At 32.7% G+C, this 22,889-nt stretch overlaps 1 non-coding gene across 1 annotated transcript; it reads right to left on the bottom strand.

Annotated features, from left to right (window-relative positions):
• Positions 1-3,411: 3,411 nt before the first annotated feature.
• On the bottom strand, positions 3,412-3,574 carry LOC145271494 (U1 spliceosomal RNA). Its single transcript, XR_013865906.1, has one exon. It is a non-coding gene; the product is annotated as a U1 spliceosomal RNA (small nuclear RNA).
• Between the last annotated feature and the right edge of the window lie 19,315 nt (positions 3,575-22,889).

The following is a 22,889-nucleotide window of genomic DNA, read 5'->3' as shown; positions in this document are numbered from 1 at the left end:
CTAATAATTTAATAAAATATGATCTCATAAAATTCGAATTTAACTTAAAAATACGATTTTTAAAAATAGAAGAGAAACATAAGTGGATAATCATTTAACAATTAAATACAAGTAAATTAGTTTTTTTTGTTTTTTTGTTTTTTTTGTGTGATCATAAATTGATAATAATTAGGGACTGCCAATTAAATTCTGGAAAATTAGTTTTTTTGTGATCAGTTTTCTTCGAATTAAATTATTGTGTTTACGGTTCTCAGAAATCACACAAGTGTTTTCTTTTTTTTTTTTTTTTAGATTTTTTTAAAGATTTTTTGTGTAAGAAAAAAAAACAAAAACTTATCTTTTATCCCATGAATTAAAAATAAACCAAATAAATTGGAAATTCACATTTTATATTCACGTTTGTTATAAATTATATAGAATCAATATTTTATTGCAAAATAAATTTGTTTTTTAAATATTTTTATAGCAAAAAAAATGAAATGAATAAGCATAATTTAATATTTAAGGTTATTAAAAAAAATCGGATTAAAATATTTTTATTGCAAAAAAAAACAAACAAATGAAATGAATAAGCATAATTTAATATTTAAGGTTATTAAAAAAAATTCGGATTAAAAGTGTAAACAAAAAACGGTACTTGTACAGTTTAATCAAGACATTAAAAATGAAAATATCGAAAAAAAGGTTATATTGTATGATATTCGAAAAAAAAAATTCACTCAATTTGATCAATTATTATTATTTTTTTTTTTTTTTTACAGCGGAAAAACACGTTTTTATGAGAGCGCGTTGAAGGCAGACATCTTGTTTTGTATTTTTTAAATTTTGTTCGAGTTTATAAACGCAACGGGGAGATAACTCTATGTAAAGTGCCGACACTCCGTCCCCATCTTTGATACTAGCTTTTCTTCCTAAAATTCGAACCTTTTTGCTCGGTATCATAACAATTTTTTTTTTAAATATTTTTATTGCAAAAAAAAAAAATGAAATGAATAAGCATAATTTAATATTCAAGGTTATTAAAAAAAAATCGGATTAAAAGTGTAAACAAAAAAACGGTACTTGTACAGTTTAATAAAGACATTAAAAAATGGAAATATCGAAAAAAGGTTATATTGTACGATCTTCGAAAAAAATGTTTCACTTAATTTGATCGAGTATTTTTTGTTTTTGTTTTTTTTTTTTTACATCGAAAAAAAACACGTTTTTATGAGAGCGCGTTGAAGGCAGACATCTTGTTGTTTTTTTAAAATTTTGTTCGAGTGTATAAACGCCACGGGGAGATAACTATGTAAAGCGCCGACACTCCGTCCCCATCTTTAATACTAGCTTTTCTTCCTTAAATTCGAACCTTTTTGCTCGGTATCATTACATATTTTTTTTCGCTGTAAAGCAAAAACTACTTGATGAAATTAAGTGATCTTTTTTCTCGGAGAACTTCATTCCATAACAGATACGTACAATTAAAATTTTTCGATATTTTCCTTTTTTTTAATGTCGAAAAACATTTAAAAACTTACCTTGTATTTCAGTTCCAATACGAAAAAAAAATCGGGTTCAAGTCTTTGTTCTTTTTGTTCAAAACACAAAAATTGTTTTGTTTTTTTAAGATTTCTTTAGTAAATTGATACAACTTTTGTTTTGTGTGTCCAATTCATTAAGAAAAAAATATATGAAAATATAAAAGAATCAAAATTAAAAGATGAAGAACACGATTTAAACGTGAAATTATTTAAATAGAAAATCAACTGCTTAAGAACAAAGAAGTTAAGGTCATCGTAATAACACGGTGAAATCATTATTTCGTTCCTCGTGTAAAAATGTCTGTTTATTATTAAAACGTATCGAGTTGTTTTCCTATCAAGTTAAGATTATATTTGTCAATGATTAAAGCTTGTGTTCGATATCTTTTGTAAATTTCTATTTTGTATGTCTAATTCATTAAAAATTAAAACATAAAAATCACATTTATAAAAAAAACCCTGAACATTTCATTCTTTTTTGAAATAGTCAAACTACTGTTAAATTCCTAAATGAAAATAGGAGTGTGAATAATTGAATAATTCAAACCGTCCTTATATGAAGAAAAAACCCAAAACAAACAAAAAAAACGTGAAGTTAGTTAAATTACAAGAATAGATTTGGACCAAGAAAGTAAACTATAATCTTTACATTATGAAACTTGAAACTGATTCGGTTAAACTTAAAATGACCCGCCCAACAAATGTCACAGCAACATTTATTGAGTGGTTTTCTACCAACATTTTGTTTTATTTCTTATTTTGAAGCGATTATTGAGTCTTCAAAGACATTGCGGTAAGCTTTTCTTTTTCTCCAACAGCGTTCAACATTACTTGTTTTTCGAACAGAATAAACATTATACAGTAACTAAAAACACTGAAAACTTAACCATTCGCCCATGTATGGAGTATTGTTCTCATATTTGGGCTGGTGCATCTGTTACTAGTCTCTCGCTCCTAGACAAGGTCCTGAACTGTCATCTAAGCTTCAGCCTCTCTCCGATCGACGAAATGTAGCATCCCTCTGCCTGTTTTACAAGTACTTTAACGTTGAATACTCTGACGAACTGCAAGCACTTGTACCCCCTCGACGTAATTACCCTCGACAAACCCGACAAACAGCAAAACCCCACCCCTCCACAGTTGTGATCCCTAAATTTAAGAAAGCCTTCTACTCCAGTAGTTTCTTGCCCTTTGGAATTCCCTTCCGAGTTCTCTTTCCCCAACTGTACTGACATGCAGAAGTTCAAGTGTAGCATGAACCGACATCTTGCTGTTCAACTCCCCACCTAGTACCCCAGTCGCTTATGTCCCTGATAGTAGCCCCTACATCAAAGTGACAATGTGCCTTGTTTGGGGGATGATAATGTAATAAAAGAAAATCATTAAAAAACACAGAATTATACAGAATGGAGTTAATGCACATTTAAAACTGTCCTCAATGTAACGTTCTTTGTTAAGAACAAGAAAAGATAGTCTATTGGCATTTTTAAAAATTAACATCTTTTGTTTCTAAAAAAAATTAGAAATCATACATTACATTATCATATAATGACAATTAAATATTAAATTTATTTTAATATTATCATAATAAATAGTTCAGAAATTTTGTAACAGGGCTTATGTCCACACTGTATATCGAAAGAAGACACTTTCAGTAGCTGTAGGCGACAGCTAGACGAATTCCTCACGATTAAACGTTGATTACATTTACATGCAAATTAGATACAATCAGAACGTTGGAATTGAAGTGGATAATAAACTGGTCGAGAGAAATGGCCTGTTTCTTGGTATTACAGAGATTAAGGGTGATTAAGCGGAGGGAGTACAGACCTACGAGTGAGAGGTACTTGGAAGAAGTAGGGAAGGATTTCTGATTTTGATTGTATTATCGGGGTTAGCGCGAACGCAGACCCCACACTTAGAAATAGCATGTCCGAGTCATCCACATTTGGGATGATCGCAAAGGTCAACCCAACCGCAGTGCAATGGATGGGCCTCGCTCTGGGGGAACGACCTTAATGATCACCGTTACCCCTACATCAGGTAAGTATATTTTTTTATGCGGCCACCACTGTTTTTATATCACACTCCTATACTAACCAACAACAAACACCAATAAAAAACTAAAATACCTCCACATAATTCTCACCAATATCAGTATATCACAACATTTCATTCACTAATAACAACAATCATAACAAATAATTTACTATCATTTAAACTTACCAACATTTTCACAAAATAACTCAATTCTTAACGGAACTAAAATTATATTGTACGTACCCGTTATGGAATGAAGTTTTCTGAAAAAAAGTAACTTAATTTGATCAAGTACTTTTTTTATAGAGGAAATCAACTTTTATTATCGATCTATCACCGCCATTTGGATATTTAGGGACACGAGGAGGGGTGGCTTTATACAAATGACAAAATGAAAAAATGATTTAAAAAAACACAGAAATTCTGTAAAATAAGTGAAAAAAGGCATTTTTTCTGTTCATGTTTCAAAACAAAATAATCTCGTCAAAATTTGACAAACTAAGCGATGATTGGAGTTATCTTCTCCTGGCGTTCCTTTCTCCTAAGCGAAAAAAAGATGGCCGTTACCTGATCGATCTCATTAAAATTTGATTTTCCTTCGTAAAACAAAAAAAAATGAATAAAAATAAAAAAAATAACTGCTGGACCAAATCAAGTGATTTCTTTTTTTCATGAAAACTTTAATCCATAACGAGTACATACAATATATCTTTTTCAATATTTTTATTTTTTGATGTCTTGATTAAAGTGTACAAGCACCCATTATCATATCGAAGCACGGATGAAACAAAAATAAAATAAAAATTATGATCTAAAGAGTTATTTTCTCTTACATGAGCAGTAATTTAAAAAAAATGCCAATAGACGCTATATATATTTTTTTCATATATTAATCTCATAGAATAATTTGCGTCGTCGTCGTCGTCGTCGAGGTAATCGATAATATAGCATAGTTCCTGGCTTTACTATAACAGTTATTTTAGGCAAACAACGCTTATAATTAATGTAAATGATATGAAATATACTTTTAAAAGTTGTATTTGTACCGACAGAAGGAAAAAAGGTTTAGTTTATCAATTTTAATGTAATTACGAAAAAAAAACACCAATTATTTATTCTGCTAATTTGCTAGCGATCTTTCAGAACAAATGAAAAATAACCAAATTTTTATGTGTAATTATTTTATACACTAGAATCATGTATACAGATTTTTGTAAAAATAAATTTTATTCACTTTTATTTTTGAGAAAAAATATTTTTCTCAGTACGCCACACACAGTTTTATGTACACACACATACACATAATCGGACACCTACTATACACACACACACACACACACACACACACACACACACACACACACATACACACATAAACACACACACACATGTGTGTGTGTATAGTAGGTGTCCGATTATGTTTGTTTCATTATATGATACAGGATGAGCCTTATTAAAAAAGACACCAGAAGACAAGAAACATTTAAGCGTGGTAAGCCATGGAGCAAGTCCATGTATTTATTTTTACTAACCACAAGGGACGCAACTCTTGTATTGTTTTTTATTAAAAAGTTGACCGAAGGGGACATAACTCATAATATGACATCGCTCTTTTCCAACAAAAAAAAAAATAAATAAAACGAAAAGAATAAAAATTACATAAGGAAGGAACGTACAATAGTGTGAGAGTCCAACTAAGGGCTGTTCTCATCATAAGAAAAATTTTTGAGTGGGCTTATTATACGACCGGATCTGGATAATTTCTGAGTTCCAGGATGAGTGTTCAGTGTTTTGTGGGATGATCAGATTTTAGGACGATGTAGTAGTCACTTTTAAAATGTCATATGCGATCGAACTGACTTGCATATGCATTTTTTAATTCGATGACGGAGTTAATCGGATCTTTCTTTTGTTGAATGGTGCAGTGGAGGCTTATCAGCTCCAAGTCTCTGAGAGAAGGTAATCCTATGATTGTAGGCCCTTCTGTTGTGACAACAAAGAATTTTAAAGTTTTCAACTTGTCTTTGTGTCCGCATTGTATGTAGATCGATCCATGCTGTATTATGTTTGAGCCGTTGTATGCTGTCAGAATCGTGTGCTCTTTCTTTGTGGAGCTTGGAATGGGTTGTCCTAGGTCATAAACTCTGTTGGGAAACATGTTTCGAAAAGTTCGTAGAGGAAGCGTATTCCCTTTTGCACCTGTGTCCACCTTTGCTTTGAGTATACGAGTGCCTGGTCTATTGGGAAACTTTATTTTAAGTTCCGTTATTATTTCAGTACGCTCGTCTTTTGGCTGAGGAATCGCATTAAAGTTTAACTGCTCAAATTCTCTATACATCTCCTTGGGCTCAGATTTCACTGAGCAGATTTTACTGTTCCGCTTTCTGTATCTGTTTTCTTGCGGCTGCTTTTGGCTGTTCGTCGTTTTTGTTTGGCTGTATTTTCTTGTGCTCTCCTTTTTGTTAGTGCAGACTTTCGCCCAGTGGTTCTTTTTGCCACACGCTGAGCATGTGGTGCCCCAGGCTGGACATTTTTCTTTTTCATGTTTATTTCCACAACGTCGACATTAGCTTGTTTTTAATGCACTAATTTCCTGACAATCACCTCGAATTTCAGCCATTTGCCGCATGTGGTTAAGGGACGCTTCGTGCGTTCTACCACTATTTAAGACCTCTTGGAGTGTAAGCTCCATGCCTTTCAAAAGTAGAAGTTTTTGTAACTCCGGGTGTCTAGTGCCGGTAATCATTTGTTCAATGAGACGTTCTTCAGTGTCTTGGTTATCCCTAAACCTGCATTGTTTTGCCTGTAGTTTACATCTCGCCATGAAGTCGTTGATGCTTTCCATATTCTTCTGTTTATATTCACGCAGATAGAAACGTGCAATACGAAAATTGGTTTGGGGCTCTAGACGCTTCTCAAATTTACGCCAAATTGCCTTCGGGTTCGTCCGGTCAGCATCATCGTCAAATGTCCAGGCGTTATATCGCCGTAACCCTTCCTCACCAGAAAGCAGTACAATGTGGTCGACCTGCTTCTCGCCGGGAATGTTTTTTTACTGTGAAATATAATGCGCACCGTTGCTTGAAGAATCTGAACGCTTCAAATAGATTCTCAGACCCCCAGTGCATAACGGGTTCGCTTGCATTAGAACTCATTTTACTTTAATTTAATTATTGTTTTTTAAAAATTATTATTATACTAATATCCTTTTTTTAAATAAAAAAAAACAAAGAAAACAAAACAATGACATGACTGAATGAAATTGCCGAACTTACTTTGTGCATAGATTTTTTTTTTTTAAGATGGCGCTTGTCGTCGTCACCACGTGCGTTTACGTGCAACACGAAGACTGATGTTTTCTTTTGCGTTCATTCTATTTGGGGATGGATTTCTTTTTTCTTTTTTTTAAAGAAAATCCCCGTAGCTGCCACCATGTCCGATTATGTTTGTTTCATTATATGATACGGGATGAACCTTATTAAAAAAGACACCAGAAGACAAGATACATTTAAGCGTGATAAGCCATGGAGCAAGTCCATGTATTTATTTTTACCAACCACAAGGGACGCAACTCTTGAATTGTTTTATATTAAAGAATTGACTGAAGGGGACATAACTCATAATATGACAATAGTCACTTAACCCACTCATATCTCATAAAAAAGAAAGCCAACCCATCTGTATACCTTGTCAAATAACCCTCACAATCAAACACATATTAATTGAATGTACTGATTTTGTAACAGTAAGAAATCGATTCTATAAAGAAAACAATATTAAAGAGTTATTTGATAATAACCATCCCCACAGTTAAAAAAAAATTGGCCTTTATAATTTTTTTTAAAAAAAGAACCCTTTATACGACGGTCCTGGATATGACCTAAAACTATATCTGATGGTGAGACCCCACCTTGCGGGCCTTGGGGAGTGTGGAGCCACCCTTTTATTGCCATTGCTCCCAGGTCCACTTTGACCCGGAGTGGTAATACCTGTTAGGGTCCCAACTATGGGTTAAATAGAATCCGTCTTAAATATATATATATATATATATATATATATATATATAAATATATATATATATATATATATATATATATATATATATATATATATATATTCCATTAAAAATCGTTCCTCAAAATGACTAGATTCGGCATTAAATAACCTGAAAAAGGGTTGATATGCCGATGCGACAAAAATCGGAGGCCTGCAATATAAATGCTGGAGTCCCTCAGGGGTCAATCCTGGGCCCAACTCTCTTCCTGATCTACATCAATGACCTCCCTAAACACATACTTAAATCATTCGTTGACATCTATGCTGATGACACGACCATCTACGGCAACACATCAAAGGCTGTAAATGACGAAGTTCTCTCGGATTCTCTCTCCTCTGATCTCGAGCGCGTGGTTCAGTGGGGGAAGATGTGGCTAGTTACCTTTAATGCATCCAAAACCAAACTCCTATCCTTACATCATCAACGCTCTGATCCCCAGCTGGCATCAATTGTGATGGATGGCTCTCGTCTGGGTGAGGCCCCGTGTTTTGACAAGCTTCTGGGTTTGACCTTTACTCCTGATCTGAAATGGAACACGTACATCAAGTCTGTGGCCAAGGTCGCAGGAAAGATGGTGGGATCCTTCTACCGCTCCAGAAGATATCTCACTACTGATGCAATTCTCTATCTATATAAAAGCCAAGTACGGCCAAGGATGGAATACTGTTGCCATATCTGGGCAGGAGCTGCCAAAAACAGCCTATCATGCCTTGACAGAGTACAAAATAGACTTCGTGGTTTAGTGGGGGATGCCCTTTTCTCTACCCTGCAACCCCTCTCCCACAGAAGAGACGTTGCGAGCCTATCCTTGTTTTATCGTTATTTTCATGGCAGGTGCTCGTCTGAACTCCAATCCCTGGTCCCCCCTCGCCAATCTTTCACGAAAAACACCCGTCTAGCTGAATCCACTGTGAAAAATTTCCCCCACTCTATATCTGTGCCTAAATCAAAACGCGGATTTCATGAGCAAAGCTTCTTTCTTAGAACTGCACGCCTGTGGAACTCTGTTCCGTCTGCCTGCTTCCCTCCGGACTACAACTTGGATGTCTTCAAGTCTAATGTTAACAAATTCCTAATGAACCGCCCCCCTAATTAAACACTTCATAAAATCTCCTCACTAACGTGATGTACTTACAATAACCCTTATCCCTGAGTGGCTTCCGGGCCTTGATAAGTGGTGATCACTGTGTAAAAAAAAAAAAAAAAACAAAAACAAACAACCAAAATGGGGTGAAAACGTAGTAAAACATCATTTGACTGACTTCGCTTATTTTAATTATTCGGGCTGCTGTTCTCATGTTGAATGTCAATTTAAATAATTATGTTAACAATTGTTCGACTAACAATAATGATTTGTTTTGTCTTAATAGAAACAAAAAACTGCTTTTTATATCTTCACGTATTTTTTTTTTAACAAATTGCACACACAAAAGTGAAATTTACATAAGAAATCGTAACAAGTCTTAAACATTGACAAATATATTCTACCTTTGATAGAAAACATTTCGACAGACTTAACTAACGAACGGACATTTTTACACGAGGAACGAAATAATGATTGTACCGTGTTACGGTGACCTAAATTCTTTCTTCCTTAGCAGTTGATTTTCTCTTTAAATTCACGTTTAAATCGTGTTTTTCAACTTTTAATTTTGATTATATTATATATGCATATATTTTATTTCTTAAAATATTGAGCTCAGAAAACAAAATCGTATCAATTTAATAGAGAAATCCTAACAAACAAATGAAAATTTCTGTTTTGAACACAAAAGGAAAACGAATTCATTTCGATTTATTTTTCGTATTGAATTCTTTGAATTGAGGTAAGTTTTTTCTTTCTTTTTTTCTTACATTTTCGAAATCCTTTTTTTTTCTTTATTATTGTTTTTACACTTTCCAAAAACTTCCCTTCAATAATGTTTAAAATAATTTTAAAAATTAAAATAAGTATTTTTATTGCAATCCAATAAAAATATTGATTCCCCCGTAAATAAAATAAAAGTATAAATCGCTAAATCTAAATACATATTATTCGATTTGAAATTTATATATATATATATTTTAAATATTTGCTTATTTTCGTAGAAGTTATGTAGTTTCTGTGAAAATATTAATGTTTACCATAAACACAATAAGTTTATTTGAAATTGCTCAAATTGTTAGACAACTGAGCATAAAAACTGCTTTTTCGATATTTAATTGTTTTAATATTTTTTTCGATATTTTCATTTTTTTAATGTCTTGACTAAACTGTACAAGTACCATAGTTTCTGAGAAAATATTAATGTTTACTATAAACACAATAATTTAATTTAAAGTTGCTCCGAGTTATGTAGTTTATTAGAAAATATAAATGTTTACTATAAACACAATAATTTAATTTAAAGTTGCTCCGAGTTATGTAGTTTATTAGAAAATATGAATGTTTATTATAAACACAATAATTTAATTTAAAGTTGCTCCGAGTTATGTAGTTTATTAGAAAATATGAATGTTTACTATAAACACAATAATTTTATTTAAAGTTGCTCCGAGTTATGTAGTTTATTAGAAAATATAAATGTTTACTATAAACACAATAATTTAATTTAAAGTTGCTCCGAGTTATGTAGTTTATTAGAAAATATGAATGTTTATTATAAACACAATAATTTAATTTAAAGTTGCTCCGAGTTATGTAGTTTATTAGAAAATATGAATGTTTACTATAAACACAATAATTTTATTTAAAGTTGCTCCGAGTTATGTAGTTTATTAGAAAATATGAATGTTTACTATAAACACAATAATTTTATTTAAAGTTGCTCCGAGTTATGTAGTTTATTAGAAAATATGAATGCTTACTATAAACACAATAATTTAATTTAAAGTTGCTCCGAGTTATGTAGTTTATTAGAAAATATTAATGTTTACTATAAACACAATAATTTAATTTAAAGTTGCTCCGAGTTATGTAGTTTATTAGAAAATATTAATGTTTACTATAAACACAATAATTTAATGTAAAGTTGCTCCGAGTTATGTAGTTTATTAGAAAATATTAATGTTTACTATAAACACAATAATTTTATTTAAAGTTGCTCCGAGTTATGTAGTTTATTAGAAAATATAAATGTTTACTATAAACACAATAATTTAATTTAAAGTTGCTCCGAGTTATGTAGTTTATTAGAAAATATGAATGTTTATTATAAACACAATAATTTAATTTAAAGTTGCTCCGAGTTATGTAGTTTATTAGAAAATATGAATGTTTACTATAAACACAATAATTTTATTTAAAGTTGCTCCGAGTTATGTAGTTTATTAGAAAATATTAATGTTTACTATAAACACAATAATTTAATTTAAAGTTGCTCCGAGTTGTTAGACAACTGAGCGCAAAAACTGCTTTTTCGGTATTTAATTGTTTTAATATTTTTTACAAATATTTTTCTGTCTACACTTACTTATTATGTCGCTAGAGGATTCCGTTGATTTTTACTGTTTTATTTAATATTTTAGATTTCAGAATAGGGATCAATTTCTTTTATAAAGTTTACATAAACTGAGCACCCATTTATTGTCCGTCACTGATTAGCAGAAAGTAAATCTAGAGAAAATATTAGTAAATGTTTACAATATAACGAGTGTTTTATTTATTTGTTTCCCCATGAAAGCAAATTAGACACAAGATCGTTTTTTATGTGGGGGGCAGCTTCTCTAAAAGGGAACACTCTGGCAGTTTCCAAACAAATACTAATTGATTCAGTATGAAGGGTTTCCCCTACATTGACCAAAGAAGAATTTAGCCAGCGTGTTTTGTTTTTTTATCGGGAAAGGAGATTAAAGCCCATGTGTTGCTTACTATTCTGTACTTTCACCTAAAAATTTAATAAACAAAAGAGACTGTAAAAACATTTTTCGGCATAAGAAAACTTATGTCGCTGTGCTATTTTTAAACCCCTATTTTCAAGTTAAATTCCAGTTTTATGATATCATTTTTTTTATTAAATTCTTAAATGATAATACAGAATAGTTACAAAACTCTCCTTCTCCACGTTAAGAATGGTTTTCTAAATAATAACGTTAATATTTTGGCGCGGTAACATAATTGCATAAGTATCCAAAACTTTGTCAAAATATTAACATAATATTTATTAATTAGGTTTTTACAAAAATTTAGTTTCATTTTCGATTTTAAGTGATTAGAATCTCATGATGGCATCAAAAATTGAAAGTTGCAAAAATGTTCCGCCTTTCAGTTTCATTATCAGAGTCAGTTCCCTCCCCATTAAAGTCAGTCACAGTTTTGTTGGCCTCATCGACTGCTTCTCCTGCTGGAGCCTCCTCCTCATCCTCTGGTGCTGCTAGAGCCTCCTTTTTATTCTCTGGTGCTCCAATGCTTTTCCCAGGAATGACGTCTCCCGGTCTTTGCTTTGCCTTCATGACACCCCCTCCTCACCATGGCGCAGAAGTGTCAGGTTGTTTAGAAATACCTCTGAGACTGAAGTGTTGACTCTGTTAATCTCCTTAGATCTTTCCTCTGCAGTCTTGAGCAGGCAATTGAGGACTGACTGTGGATCTATGGGGTGAAAGCCACATTTGCGAAAGCCTGCCATTAGGTTTTCCCTTTGATAAGGGAGCTCAACCATTAATTTATGGAGGAGTTTTGGAAACGTGTCTTTAGGAACAGTGACTGCGTGTTTGCTTCCTGATTGTTTCCACGCAGTGAGGATAGACCTCCACTTCCTTTTCATAAGACCAAAGAATGCTACAGAAAGGGGTTGGCACATATGTGTGACGTTTGGGGGTAGGCAGACGAAGGCTATGTTATTCTCAGTACATTCATGTAAAATCTTTCCTGGCAATTTGCTGCAGTATGGCAGAGCAACACCATGAAACCAGTCATAAAACATGAGTGGTCGAACCAGCCTGACTTTGACCGGTTGTACCTTGTCTTAGGAGGACCACCTTGATGTCATGTATCCAACAAGTTTTCTCTTTTATAGACGACATATAGAGGCAGCAAATCCCCTGCAGCACTGCCAGCTATCATGAGGCTGGTGGATGATACATTCAGGGTATTTTTCACCACGTTTAAAAATCATATGCCTGCGGCCAGGATCATCACTTAAGTTTGTCTTGTTGTAATTGATGATAGTCTCTGGAAGGACTCCTTCTAGTGTTATTGCCAACTCTGCAAAGTATTCTTTGATCGAGCCAATACTGATATCTTTGAAATGTTTTGACACATGCGGTTCTGTACATGATTTTTGTGCCACTTCATAAACGACTTCACTAATAAATGTATAGAGAGAATTTTTTACACGTTATAGCAATAGTAAATATTGCATAAAGATTTTAACACACACATGCCAGAGACCGTATATATATATATATATATATATATATATATATATATATATATATATATATATATATATATATGCAAATATTTGGCAACAATACACAATATATATGGTAATAGTATATTTCATATTTAGTAAATTACATTAATCAAACATTAACTCGCTTATAATTTCTACATTCAGATGAATTAGAAATAAACAATTTATAAATTTGAATAATATGCTAGCAATTTGAGAAATATATTAGGAAAATCGAAAATTAATAAAAAAAATAAAAGTATAGAGAGAAAATCGTATCGTTATAACAGTAGTAAATGTTACATTAAAATGTTCACACACATGCCACAAAACGTATATATATATATATATATATATATATATATATATATATATATATATATATATATATACGAGCAAATGAAGAAACTATAAAATTTTAAAATAACAATATGCAATTATACTTTTAGGAAGAGAAAAATATAAGGATAAAAATAATAAATAAACTATAAAAATTTTAAAATAACAATATGCAATTATACTTTTAGGAAGAGAAAAAAATAAGGATAAAAATAATAAAGATACTATAAAAATTTTAAAATACCAATATGCAATTATACTTTGAGGAAGAAAAAAAGGATAAAAGTAATAAAGAAACTAAAAATATAAGAATAAAAATACGTAATTGTACTATTGGGAAAAGAAAAATTGATTAAAAAAACAAAACCAGAAAAATATAAAAATAATAAAAATATGTATAAAAAGTTGGATGTAATAATTCGTTGAATATTAGTAATATATTTTTTAATTCCAATAATAAAAAAATTACTTAGAATTAAAATAAACTGCTAAGAAAATTCTGTAATGATAGAAAGGATACAAATTTCTCGGCATTTGAGAGCTTTTAGGGATATAAATATGTATTATAGGCAGTTAATTAAAAAAGTTATATGGTGATAATCGACTATTGAAACTGCTTGTATTATTTCAATAATAAAATATGGGAATGATAATGAATTCAAAAGCATTGGATGAAATTGTTGAATGAAAAAAATCAGTTGAATTCTAAAAATAAAAATAAAAAATAAGAAACTAATCCTATTGTATAAGATCGCTATTACTAGAATTAACATATGTGTAAAGTTATGAAAATGACCAGTTTAATACAGTTATCGAGAACAATAAGTAAACAAGTATATAATTCCACACATATGAATTACAATTAAAAATAAAGCGACTGTTATTATCTATTAAAATAAAAAAAAGCATTATTATCCATTAAAGTAATTGGATTCTATATTGGTTTATTAACTTCAGATACTTAATATTTCTATTCACCTTTTCTTATTATTATAAAATTATTTTTGTTTGTAGCAACTATGGCAGTCGTATGATTATTGTTCCTAAATATTCTTACTATATTATTTTAATACTTTATATTTCTCTTCACCTTTTCTTTTTATTATAAAACTAGAGGGGTAGCCGTTTCTGCCAGTATATTTGGAGATGTGTGTTGAGCAAAAAAATGTGGAGGAAAATAACGTAAATAAAGAGAATAGTTAATAAAAAATTTAAAAAATAGGAAAAGAGGTGGGATCAAACTCTAAAAGGTAGGGTAATCAGTTTTCCTCGCCAAAGAGGACTGTGAATTATTCAATGAGTTGGTAATTAAGTCAAGGAGCTTAGGTGTTGCCACAGATGCACAGGAATGAACAGTGTTTTTGTAACCTGGCCAGAAGCCAGTTAATTTCCCTGCTTTCTGTAATTTTATTTATTTGTTTACCCATGAAAGCAAACTAGACACAATGTCGTTTTTAATGTCGGGACCCCCCCCCCCAAAAAAAAGGAGGCACTCCAGCAGTATCCAAATAATTAGTAATTTTCAAGGTCACATTGCAGAAATCCTTGACCTTGAGATGTGTAAAAGGTGCCATTCAATTCCTGTCATGGAGATCTATAAGTGTAGAAAATTTGAAAAAAATCCGTGTCGGACATGGTTTGTGCCTCCCACCTCCGAATGTGTCAATTTGACATGGAATGAGCCTATATTATTGCTTATTTTACTTTATTAATTGCATAATTCCTTTATCTATTACAAATACTATGAATAGTATTAAACATTGAAACAATATGAATGTTAATTAAGTGTTTATTTCTGTGATTTTTAAATGTTTTATAAAGCTACGTTTCTTGTTTTGTTGGCACGATTAAAATAAACAATGATATTAAAATATTAAATTTCACTTATTTTTATTTGCAGATGTTCATAATAATTATTATTATTATTCTATATACAATGAATAGTATTTTACATCTAAACAATATGAATGTGAATTAAGTGTTTATTTCTGTGATTTTGAAATGTTTTATAAAGTAATGTTTCTTGTTTTGTTGGCACAATTAAAATAAACAATGATATTAAAATATATAATGTTATTTTATTTCTTTATTTTTTTACAGATGTTCCTGCCTGAACGTTTTTAAAGAATTTAATGACCATCATTTTCCTGAAACATTATTCTATAGACAATTGTTGCCTTACACGGAAGACAACAAAAATGTATGCACAAAAAGTTAAGAAAAGTCAATATTTTAACTTTTACATTATGAAATATCTCTCATCACTTAAACGATAAATGATACAAATTAAGGTTTCTTTAAAATAAAATCGAACTCGCATCAACAACTTAATATAAATAGAATAAGTGAGAAAAGAATTCAGTATTGCTTATAACTAAGTAGTGATAATCTTGTTCCAGGATCAATTCTATTTAAATATGTATGCACAGAGTAAAGAAAAGCTACATTCTTGTAAAGTGTGTGGATATTTTTGTTCTAAACAATCGAATTTAATGAAACATATGAAAACTCACGCTGAGGGAAAGCCACATTTTTGTGAAGTGTGTGGCTATTCTTTTTCAAGAAAATCGAATTTAGTGAGGCATATGAAAACTCACCCTGATGGAAAGCCACATTCTTGTAAAGTATGTGGCTATTCTTCTTCTACAAAATCGAGTTTAGTGAGACATATGAGAAGTCACGCGTGGGGAAAGCCACACTTTTGTGAAGTGTGTGGATATTCTTCTTCTATCAAATGGAATTTAATCATACATATGAGAACTCACACTGGGGAAAAGCCACATTCTTGTGAAGTATGTGGATCTTCTTTTTCTGTAAAATCTTCATTAAAAATGCATATGAGAACTCACACTGAGGAAAAGCCACATTCTTGTGACGTGTGTGGATATTCTTGTTCTAAAAAATCAAAGTTAGTGACACATATGAGAACTCACACTGGGGAAAAGCCACATTCCTGTGAAGTGTGTGAATATTCCTGCTCTGGAAAATCCATGTTAGTGAGACATATGAGAATTCACACAGGGGAAAAGCCACATTCTTGTGAATTGTGTGAATATTCTTCTTCTGAAAAATCAAAATTAATAAGACATATGAGAACTCACACCGGGGAAAAACCACATTCTTGTAAAATGTGTGGACAATCTTTTTCTGAAAAATCGAATTTAGCTACACATATTAGAACGCACACTGGAGAAAAGCCTTATTCGTGTGGAGTCTGTGGATATTCTTTTCGTCAACAATCTATTTTAATGAGTCATATGAGAACTCACGCTGCCACACAGTTGTAACGTCCTGTTAGGGGGGGATATTATACAATGCGATACAATGGTGTGTGTAAATATGTCCACTGGAAAATCTGTAAAAACTTGAATATATAATGTTGTAGTAAGTCTTGGTAATATGTTTACCAGAAAGAACAGTTGGAAATAAGTTATACACCATCTGCTATGACTATGAAACACCTACAGCTACATATCTAGAAATGGGGATATTAAGTCTGACATAGTGATATGGGACAAGAGAGGAAAGTGGCAACCCTAGTTTAAGTAAACGTCCCTAATGGATCTGAATTTAGAGGGAGAAAAAACAAAATACCAAGGACTTATATACGACATGCAAAGAAAGTGGAATCTTAAAAAGATATCCATCTTACCCGTCATTATAGCAGCAAGTGAACTAATAGAAAAAGAATTTCAAAAACTATCTGGCGAATATATCCTGTGATCCAAGTGCAAGAGATGTGCGTGTGGATATTCTTTTTCTGCAAAGTCGTATTTAGTTATTCATATGAGTAATCACCCTCAAGAAAGAAGCCATATTGTATCGCTATTGTAGTTTAATTAACCAAATAATTGTATCGCTATTGTAATCTATAAAATCTTGTTTCATTAACCAAATAATTGTATCGCTATTGTAGTCTATAAAATCTTGTTTCATTAACCAAATAAGAACTCATACAAAAGAGCCCTCGGATATAAATTTAAATCATAACAGAATCAAGTGTTGGTTCCAGGAGTTAGCCCCTTGATTTCTTAAAACTTACTGAACTATTAAATTCTGCCAAATAAGATATCCTCAATATGGCTATAAAATGTAGTTTAATTTACCATATGAGTACTCACAGGAGTACCTTCTGGTTAGCATCTTGGTGTTATCAGTATGAGGACATATCACAAGATATGAACCCGAACAAAACTTCCATGAAAATCATGAATATGAATCCAAATAAGGAAAAATACTGCCAGGACATCGCCCAGTATAAAAAGGTCCCCAAAACACGTTTACGCACCACGTGTGAGGAAAGCTATTGTACAACTTCTCACGATGCTTAAAGAGGATATATTACCACCAGCAGCAATCTGGCTAATGCATCAGCGTAGGAGCCAAGAGCCAAATGGTGGCTACCCATGAAATATCCATAATGGGACCTACAACAGATGTAATTCCAAACATCCAGATATTTACTGAACCACCTGACCCTTCATCATCAAACTCTGATGAGAGTTAAGATAGCACAGCTGACACAGAAGATGCCACGGATGACACCAAACCTAGTCTACTTAACAGAAGACGAACCCAACCAACACTTAATAGAGGACCATCACCTCCATGATCTTTGAATCAAAAGCTAATTATTAACCAATCAACTGAACACGAAATAGAAAAGCTTGCAAATAAAATCGAACTGACCAAAACAATGGAGATTGAAGAGTGACTCAAATTAATCAAGATCAAAATTGGGAAGAAATTCAAAGTTACTGGAAAAACTCAAGCTCTGACTGGCTAAAATAATACTGCTACATTCAACCTTAATTGACATAAAACATGCTAATTTCGGTGCAGCAGGCTATATGCAAAGTAAGCGAGCCCCAGAGCACACGTTGAAAGACCGGAAGAGGAAATGAGGAGAAAGAGAGTCAAAACTGTAACACCAAAGTCGAAGATCAAGCTTCAAAGAAAAATAGATATTTTCAGAAAAGAAGCCTCCCAAATAATTTCCTATACAGTGAACCAAACGAGATCCCCACATTTCCTAAAAAAACAACAAATAGAATGAAGAGAAAATATAACATTGAGGATCATCAGCTTTTAGAAAAGAAAGCAGAATATGAAACTTTAATTAATGACTTAGCTGAACAGATCAGGGGTAAAGACAAGAAAATTAGAGCTAAACAAATCAATGGCCAGTTCGATCAAAACCCCTGATTAGTGTAACGAAATCTAACGAGAACCATACTTTACCACAGTTCAAACACCACCAAGCAAGGAGGACGAAAATGGATTCTGGAGCCCACACTATGATGACCCAAAACAACATCAAGAAGCACATTGGATTGAAAATGTGAAAGAAATCAACAAAAAAAAGAGCACACATTGAAAGACCAAAAGGAGAAATAAGAAGGGAGACATAAACCATGCTAACTTTGGTGCAGCAGGTTATATGCAAAGTAAGCTAACCCCAGAGCACACATTGATAGACCAAAATGGGAAATGAGGAGGGAGATAGTCAAAACTGTAACACCCAAGTGGAAAATCAAGCTTCAAAGAAAAATAGATATTTTCAGAAAAAAAGCCTCCCAAATAATTTCCTTTTAGAAAAGAAATCAGGATATGAAACTTTAATTAATGGATTAGCTGAACAGACCAGGGGTAAAGACAATAAAATTAAAACTAAACAAATTAATGCCCAGTTCGATCAAAACCCCCGATTAATGTACCGAAATCTAACGAGAACCACAATTTACCAGAGTTCAAACACCACTAAGAAAAGAACGCGAAGAATGTTTCTGGAGAGCACTCTATGAAGAGCTAAAGCAATATCAAGAAACACAATGGATTGAAAATGTAAAAGAAATCAACCAGAAAAAAACAGCAGATGCCAGAAATTACTTTTACTTTGGAAGAAATAAGAGACAAATTATGACATTCTACAATTTCAAATCCCCTGGCATTGATCAATTACAAATTTTATGGCTAAAGCAAGTAACATCGTTATATCCACATTATCGATTAGCCTTCAGCAGGATCCAAAAAAAAGAAGACACCATCACAAAATCCTACCAAAAACCAAAGAAACTCATCATCCTATAATATAGTCTAATGTTAAAAATATTGTTGGATCGATTTTAATATCACAAATTCCTGTATAGAAAACCAATCAAATATCACTTAAAATATATGAAGTGCTTTAATCAAATTCTCACATCGGAAATATTGTTGTATAGCAGGTGGGGGTTCATATTGGGGTTCATATAAACAGGGTCATATATGACTGGGGACTCATTTTACATGATGGTAAAGATGAGGGAGACAAGACATTTATAACAGGGGGAATTTTCCCTGTAACATGCATGTTAGAGAGGAGGAGAGTGATAGGGTGATAGCTGCACAATTCTTATAACACAGGGGGAGAGGAAATACATATTCTTGTAAAGGTTACACAATGTTCATATTAACATGTTTAACACATTAACTTTTGAGTGTTGAAAGATGACACAATGATGATTTTTTATTCATCGGACCATTCGAATCATGATAACATCAGGAATTACAATTTTGAATCTACATCGTTTTATGTTCTTTCTTTCGCTTCCAAAGGACTGACCCCAATTCCAAAATTTCTTTCTTAAAAGTGCATGCCTGTGGAACTCTCTTCCGTTCGTATGTTTCCCACCTGACTACAACTTGGATGTCTTCAAGTCCAACATAAACAAATTCCCGATGAACCGCACCCTTAAGTAAGACACTTTATCAAATCTCCAATACTAATGATTACTACAATACTATCCCATTGATTATTGGATATGCAACAACCCTTATCCCCGAGTGGTTTCCGGGCCTTGATAAATGGTGACCTCCATGAAAAAAAACTCAACCCAACTCAACTGCTAACTCAACTTTTCAACTCTGCCACTCTGGACTCCTCTAATCTGACCAACTCTAGCTCCTATATTGAGAATCACCCTTTTGACTATGACGTCAGAAGTGTGTTTTCCAAACCTGCCAATTCATGCATACGTTTTTCTAAACACACTTTTAACAACAAAAGAATTCTCAACACATAACTCTAACTTATTTTTTAACAATATATTTTTAATTTGTATTGTTCATTATTTCAGCTGAGATTTTTAATATTCCGATTCTAAAAGAATGAACAATCAATTATTCTTACAATATAAACAATATCTAACTTTTTCTAATAGAATTTAAAAATCAATTCTTTTTACGATATAAACAATATCTAACTATTTGTAATAGAATTTAATAATAGACTAAATTCTAACATTCCAATTCTTAACTTTGCTTACAAGATTCGAGTCTCAGCTTATCCTAATCTCATTTTCACTTATCTAATATTCTTATTAACATCGAAAGGGGACAGCCTTTCCCTGTAACAATATCACTTAAGATAACTGACAAAAGTTGCCGTTTCTTATGTATGCTTTATTATTGATTAGTCACAAGGCTACATTAATTGCACAAAAACCTGAAAAATGGTGCATCTACCTAATATCATTTAAAATAACTGCCATCAATAAACTGACAAAAGCTGTCGTTTCATATAGATGTTTTATTATTGATTGACCAACAACATGAATTGTCTTCACACAAAAACATTAAAAATGCTACATAATACGATTTACCAATATAAAATGTATTATAAATATGTACTTAATACAAATATAGAGAGAAAGTAAGTTGTCCTTAAAAAAAACCTACGGATATAAATTATCAAGAAGGACTCTTAATATCTTGGAATGATTTGAAAACAAAGTAATTGTACTAATGAAACTATGACGAAAAAATATAGGGGTGATTGTCCTAATGAAAACATGTTAAATTATGTAGAATCCTTGCAACTGTTGGAGATAAACTATATTATATGCCCTGTGTTTTTTTTTTCCTTTTCAACTTCTCAACTGTAGCAAAACTATGGGAGATAAACTGTCGTGTGTGTTTTTCATTTCAACTAATAAATATTTGTTACCATATAATAAAATATTTAATAGAAATTTTACCTTTTAGTTAGTTTATTTTTAGTTATTGTTTCATTTTACATTTCTTTTACTTTATTTTTTCATGAACTCTGCAATCGCACACACATGCATGAAGTGAGGCACGCGCAAAGATGACACATTGATGTGCGTGCATTTCCTGTGATCTCTGACATAGCCTCTGTTCTCTTTTTCTCTGTCTCTCTCGCTTGGCATCAAGCAGTACACAGATAAAAATTTGCGTGCTCCAAAAACATGCATTATCATGTGAGGTAAGGATTGCATTTATTATGTATAAACATTTTTACCTGTAAGATTCTTACACGCAGAGTTAAGCCAGTGTGAACAATCCAAGACTATTATAATTAAGCTCGTCTTAAGTATGAACTATAACCTCTATTTGTACACACTTCCACAGAGTTCAACACGTACAAACTATTATCACACGTCCTTATGTGACTACCAAATTATTGAATCAATGTCTGCGCTTACCCCTTTGTTTTGTTTGAAATAATGTAGTTTTATATATATATATATATATATATATATATATATATATATACTGCTATAATTGTTTTCCTTCACTTACAAAACATTGCCATAAACACTTTTTGTAGAAAATGTGTAAGGAAAGTCCTTAAAAATTACTGCGCCCTCTGTAGATGTATAAGGAAAATCCTTTAAAAGTACTGTGCCCTCTCTAGATGTATAATGTTGCAGCAATGTAAAGCAATTCAATAACCAGTAAACACCGGTTCTGCACGGAATCCAACTAGCAAGGTACCTAGACGGACGCGAACGTAACTCAGATTGGACACAACAATCGGTTACTCAGAACGGTCCCAACAACGGTAAGATATGCTCACACCCACACGGCACAAGAAGCAAAACGATTCCCGACCAAGTTAATCATCGCTCTCCCAACGTCTTCCAATCACCCACTTTTATGGCCGTTGCAGGCCGGCTAAATTTGCATATTGCGAGAATTCATGTGACTTTGCGAGATATCATCCTTTACAAAAGACGGCGGCCGCCATCTTGATCTTTCTTTCTCTATTTTCGGTCGGTGACGCCGAGCCGGCCCCGAGGTAAGTTTCCTTTTTGTCCGTCTCTCTTACGCACCCACACAACACACAAACACGTGGGCGCTTGTCTCCTGGATGCACATTACACTCCCCCCTGATCTGATGATCACATAGAGAGCATTGTGGGGGTGGCCTTTTAGTGCGTGTGCGTCTGCGAAGAGGTACATTCACTGTTTCAGATTCGGGCTCTGGATCTGGTTCCGCCTCATCAGATGAAGTATCGCTATCAGTCTCTGGAGGGGGCTCACTGAATCCGTGTATCGGCAGCTCATCACCGGACGCTTCACTGCTTTCTTCTGTAGTTGTGTGATGTGCCTCGGTAGCTGGGCGAAGATCTCGCACATGTCGTGGGGTTTCATCGACCAAAACAGACTGCTGGCTAATCACTCCAGATATTTGTCCTCGCTTAAACTTGTCGGTGCAACGATTTTCTGGGGGCCGCACCCACACTGGATCTCCCACTTCATATCTGTTACATG

The sequence above is a fragment of the Euprymna scolopes genome, chromosome 46 (genome assembly GCF_053919585.1).
Source record: "Euprymna scolopes isolate OS-2025 chromosome 46, ASM5391958v1, whole genome shotgun sequence".
NCBI lineage: Eukaryota > Metazoa > Mollusca > Cephalopoda > Sepiida > Sepiolidae > Euprymna > Euprymna scolopes.
This window is presented reverse-complemented; position numbering and strand designations above follow the sequence as displayed.